The 5,206-nt window shown below is 46.6% G+C and overlaps 1 protein-coding gene across 2 annotated transcripts in view; it reads left to right on the top strand.

Moving 5' to 3' along the window:
• The first annotated feature begins 3,374 nt into the window (after window positions 1-3,374).
• The window catches only part of Tnk1 (tyrosine kinase non receptor 1), an 8,020-nt gene continuing 6,188 nt past the window's right edge, over window positions 3,375-5,206 (top strand). The window contains exons 1-2 of one of the 2 annotated variants that reach the window (XM_021211912.1): window positions 3,382-3,399; window positions 3,646-3,750. The gene's annotated coding sequence lies outside the window, so the exon portion shown is untranslated. Of the gene's footprint in view, window positions 3,400-3,645; window positions 3,751-5,206 lie in introns of both variants that reach the window. The other variant, XM_029546464.1, reaches the window with a different exon arrangement.

The raw sequence follows: 5,206 nt of genomic DNA, 5'->3' as shown, positions 1-5,206 counted from the left end.
AAAAAAAAAAAAAAATAAAATGTATTTATGCCAGGCAGTGGTGGCACATGCCTTTAGTCCCAGCACTTGGGAGCCAGAGGCAGGCAGATTTCTGAGTTCGAGGCCAGCCTGGTCTACAGAGCGAGTTCCAGGACAGTCAGGACTGCACAGAGAAACCTTGTCTCGAACCCCCCCCCCAAAATAAAGTGTATTTTTTTATGTTTATAGGTGTTTTATGTACATATTAGCGTACCACACAAATGTCCAGTGCCCCAAGAAGCCAAAAGAGAGACTGGCACTACAAACAGTTGTGGGGCACCATATGGCTGCTGAGAACTGAACCTGGGTCCTCTCAAAGAACAACCAATGCTCTGAACTGCAGAGCCATCTCTCCAGCTCAATAGTATTAGTTTTAAACGTATGTGGGGCTGGAGAGATGGCTCAGTCGTTAAGAGCACTGACTGCTCTTCCAAAGGTCCTGAGTTCAAATCCCAGCAAACACATGGTGACTCACAACCATCTGTAATGAGATTTGTACTTACATATAATAAATAAATCTTTAAAAAAAAAGTATGTGTATATATGTGTACATGTGGATTTGTACACCTGTGCATGCAGTGCCCAATGAAGGCCAGAAGAGAGCGTCTGATACCTGGGCTGAGGTGGTGTATCAGCTACTCGATGAGGGTGCTGGGCTCTGAACTCAGGTTAAAGCAGCCCAGGCTTATACACATTAAGTCATCTCTCTCACAACTTAAAACACACTTTAAAGATTTATTTATTTGTAGATTATTAAGATGTATTTATTTTTTAAATTTTATTTATTTATTTTTATATACATGGTAGCTGTCTTCAGACACTCCAGTAGAGGGCATCAGATCCCATTACAGATGGTTGTGAACCACCATGTGGTTGCTGGGAATTGAACTCAGGACCTCTGGGAGAGCAGTCAGTGCTATTAACCACTGAGCCATCTCTCCAGTCCTAAAATACATTTTTAATCATAGATTTTTATTTTACAATTTATGTGTATGGGACTTTTGTCTTTATGTATATCTGTGGATCAGCTGGGGGCCTGGTGCCATAGAGGTTGGTAGTGATTAAAATGTATATTTAGCCGGGCGGTGGTGGCGCACGCCTTTAATCCCAGCACTTGGGAGGCAGAGGCAGGTGGATTTCTGAGTTCGAGGTCAGCCTGGTTCTCAAAGGGAGTTCCAGGACAGCCAGGTTCTATACAGAGAAACCCTGTCTCAAAAAAAAAAAAAAAAAAAGTGTATATTTAAAAAGGCTGGAGAGGGCTGGAGAGATGATTCAGTGGTTAAGAGCACTGACTGCTCTTCCAAAGGTCCTGAGTTCAATTCCCAGCAACCACATGGTGGCTCACAACCATCTGTAAACTTAAACCCTACCTCAGCCTCTGAACACTGAGATTATAGGAGTTTGTCTTCATCCTTGCAATATGGTCATTTTAGTATACTCCTACGTCTAAAAAAAGTGGGCTGGGTATGTAATTATAGCACTTAGTAGGCAATAAGAAGAGATACTGCTGAGAATTCTCCAAATCTGGTAAAAAAAAATCTGAGTTCATAGAGGAAATAGAGCAGTGCATATAATAAATAGAAAAAGATCATTATCTAAGTACTACACAAGAAAACAAAGAAATACCAATGCTATTTTAAAAGCATGGAATAATGACAGATCATCCACAGAAATCATCAGATCAGACTGGAGTGACAGATTGATTTACAACTAACATACATTACACCTACTGCATGCCTACACTGTTCTGGGACTTCAAACACCAACATGAGGAAGACAGGCCGGTTTCCTATCCTGCAGAGCCCACAGTGTAACAAGCATGACAGACGTAGGGGGAACAATTAACAGTGTATCTACTTGGTGGATAAGAGAAGGGGTAAGAAATCATACGTGTAGAATTGCAGTGTGATTTACCCAGCAATGCTGGAACATCCATGTGTTGCCCGATAAACAGAGGTGAATGAATGGCGGCTGCCGTGTTCATGAATGCATTCTTCCTTGGGCAGAAGCCTTGAAGTTCCCTCTCTGGGACCCCAGAATAAAAGGGAGAAAAGAATGATATCCCTTGAAGCCTCTTCAGGAGCCCAGCTGTATGCCAAATGCGGTTGCTTACACTTTTCCTTTTTTCCAATATTTATTTATTCGTTTTATGTATATGAGTACACTGTAGCTGTACAGATGGTCATGAGCCATCATGTGGTTGCTGGGAATTGAACTCAGGACCTCTGCTTGCTCCGGCCCTGCTTGCTCTGGATCAAAGATTTATCTATTATTATATGTAAGTACACTATATTTACTGTACAGCAGCTGTACAGATGGTTGTGAGCCACCATGTGGTTTCTGGGATTTGAACTCAGGACCTTCGGAAGAACAGTCAGTGCTCTTAACCGCTGAGCCTTCTCACAGCCCCCAAAACTCATCACTTTTTTTTTTTACATTATTTGTTTGTTTATTTATTTATGAGTGCACACCAGAAGAGGGCACCAGATCCCATTACAAATGGCTGTGAGCCACCATGTGGTTGCTGAGAATTGAACTCTGGACCACTGGAAGAGCAGTCAGTGCTCTTAACCGCAGAGCCAACTCACCAGCCGGGCTTACAACTTTCAACCCAGTACCAGGGAGGCAAAAAACAGGCAGACCTCTGCGAGCACAAACATGGGCTGCATAACCTCAGAAAAGTGGGTTTGGGGCTGGAGAGATGGCTCGGCACTTAGGGACACTTGCTGCTCTTCAGGAAGTACTCAGTTCCCAGCACCCACTCTGGTGGCTCACACCCACTTTTAACTCCAGTTTCAGGAGATCCAGCACTCTCTCCTGGCCTCTGTGGGCACTGATACATCCATGCAGGCACACAGACAGAGGCTGTGGTGGTGGTGGTGGGGGGGCTGAGTTATAGAAGTGCCTCACTTCTCGACTGTCTAGGACCAAAGCTGATGTCCCAAAGCATCCTGTGCCTTTTGGGTTCCCTTCCAGGGACACAAAATGCCTTTTAGAGCCTTTCTCCTAAAGGCAGTGGCTATCTCCTGATTAACCTACAGTCCCAAACTTGGGCAGAGGAACTACAAGATGCTACTGTTTCGGTGAAGGATTTGGGAAAGAATAGCATATGGGCCAGGAGGAAGAGAGATGTAGGGAGAGTGGGGAAGACTGCCAAGACTGTGAAGAAAGGCAAGCGGAAGGAACCACGGCCTAGAGGCTCACCTGTCCCACAAGTGGGAGGAGCTCCGCCACAAAATGCCACCAGAGAATTAATTGGTCCTCGATTGTTCAGGGCCAGCTTCCAGGACACGCCCTCCACAGCCTGGGGTCCCGCCCTTCTTAGGATTTAATGCCCGCCACCTGGGCGGCCCCCGCAGCTGCCTCTTCCGCCTTCGCCAGGTGAGAGTCCACACCTAGCAGGGGCGCCCCGGGCTGGAACCAGCGGGCTCCCTTTGGGGTGCGTCGCTGGATCCCTTTTCCAGGATCCTTCTCTTCCCTTTCAGGATTTCTTCTTGGCTGCTTCCCCCCCCCCCNTCTTCCCTTTCAGGATTTCTTCTTGGCTGCTTCCCCCCCCCACCGCTCCTCCCTTCCTATCTGTGGTGCCACGCTGGGCCTTTCTGGACTTGAACTTTTTTCTGCTCTCAGTTCTCAGGCCACCTAGGGTGGCCAGCTCCCAGCTCTCCCTGCCTCCACCTCCCACCTCCGACCTCCGATCTAGGACTTCCTCGTGGTTTAACTACAGAGGGACAGGTGTGTAAAAGAAAGTCTTTGGGCAGGCAGCCCGGACCCAGAGGCCCAGAGCCTTATTTAATAATGGCTGGTGGGACTGTTTGGTCGCCGACTTAGGCTGAATGACGCAGGAGAACACCTGGGCTCTGTACCTGGAACTGAGCTCAGAGGGGTGCGGAAGGACCACACACCTAGCAGTCTAGGTGGCTTTGCGAACAGTATCTTAAGTTTGGCTCCCGTCTTAGCCTTCGCTTAACAGCCCAGCACAGATACCTGTTTAATTTTCGGTGTTGCTGCCTCGGGCCTTTAAGAAGTCGTGACCACGGGCATTACTGGGGTGACGTCGTAGTGTGTCCTCATTATGTGTGTTTGTTTATGTGATCCTTGGAGTTTCAGATGGGTGGTGATATATCTAGGTGTCTTTGACTTGTGGAGGCAGAGAAGCGTTGTGTCTCAAGTACACCTGTGTGAGGGTGTGTTGCAGTATGCCTGCTTTTCGTGGCAGTGTATGGGAATATCTTGGACTTGAGGCGACATGTTCTGATTTTGTAGCCTGTTTTGTAGCCTATCTGTAGGTCTGTGTGTGTGTGTGTGTGTGTGAGAGAGAGAGAGAGAGAGAGAGAGAGAGAGAGAGAGAGAGAGAGAGAGAGAGAGGTGGTAGTGGGTGGGAGGCAGTGCACCTCATATACCTATGTTCCTGAGGTATGGTGTGTTAGCATATCAGGGCAACTCTAGTTTGTATATGGTAGGCAAAATGTCTCATATATGAAGAGGGGAGATGTTTCGGTTGTATATGAGTGAGTGTGTGCAATGGTGTGGCTGGGAACTAAATGGGCACAGTATTTGAGGGTCTGGAGTTCAAGGGCAGTGAGTCATAGGGTCAAAGCAGTGGTTCTCAACCTTAGGGTCACAAATCTGTCTCCCCAAATATTTTCATTATGATTTTTTTTTTTTTTTTTTTTTTTTTTTTGCTTTTTTTCTCTGTATAGCCCTAGCTGTCCTGGAACTCACTCTGTAGACCAGGCTGGCCTAGAGCTCAGAAATCTACCTGCCTCTGCTTTCCAAGTGCTGGGATTAAAGGTGTGCGCCACCACTGCTCAGCCCTCATTATGATTCTTAACTAACAGAATTGCAGCTATGAAGTAGCAATGAAAATAATTTTATGGTTGAGGGTCACCACAACATGAAGAACTATATTAAAGTGTCACAGCATTAGGAAGGTTGAGAACCACTGCTCTAAAGTTAGGACACAGCTAGACTTAGTAGACAGGGCAGGCAGTATTCTGAAATCTCAAGTGTATGCGGAGCAGATTTCTCAGTCTTAGGGATGGTAGTCGGCTACCGGAGGAATACGTGTATGTGGCCAGCTAAGTTCCTTACTGTCTCATCTCTGTCTCTCCTTGCAAACCTGGGTGTTTCTGCTGTGTTAAGAGTGGCAGTTGAGGGCTGGTGAGATGGCTCAGTGGGTAAGAACACC

This window comes from Mus pahari, chromosome 14 (genome assembly GCF_900095145.1).
Source record: "Mus pahari chromosome 14, PAHARI_EIJ_v1.1, whole genome shotgun sequence".
Classification (NCBI taxonomy): Eukaryota; Metazoa; Chordata; class Mammalia; order Rodentia; family Muridae; genus Mus; species Mus pahari.
Note: the sequence above shows the minus strand (reverse complement) of the source record. Positions and strands in the feature narration are given on the sequence as shown.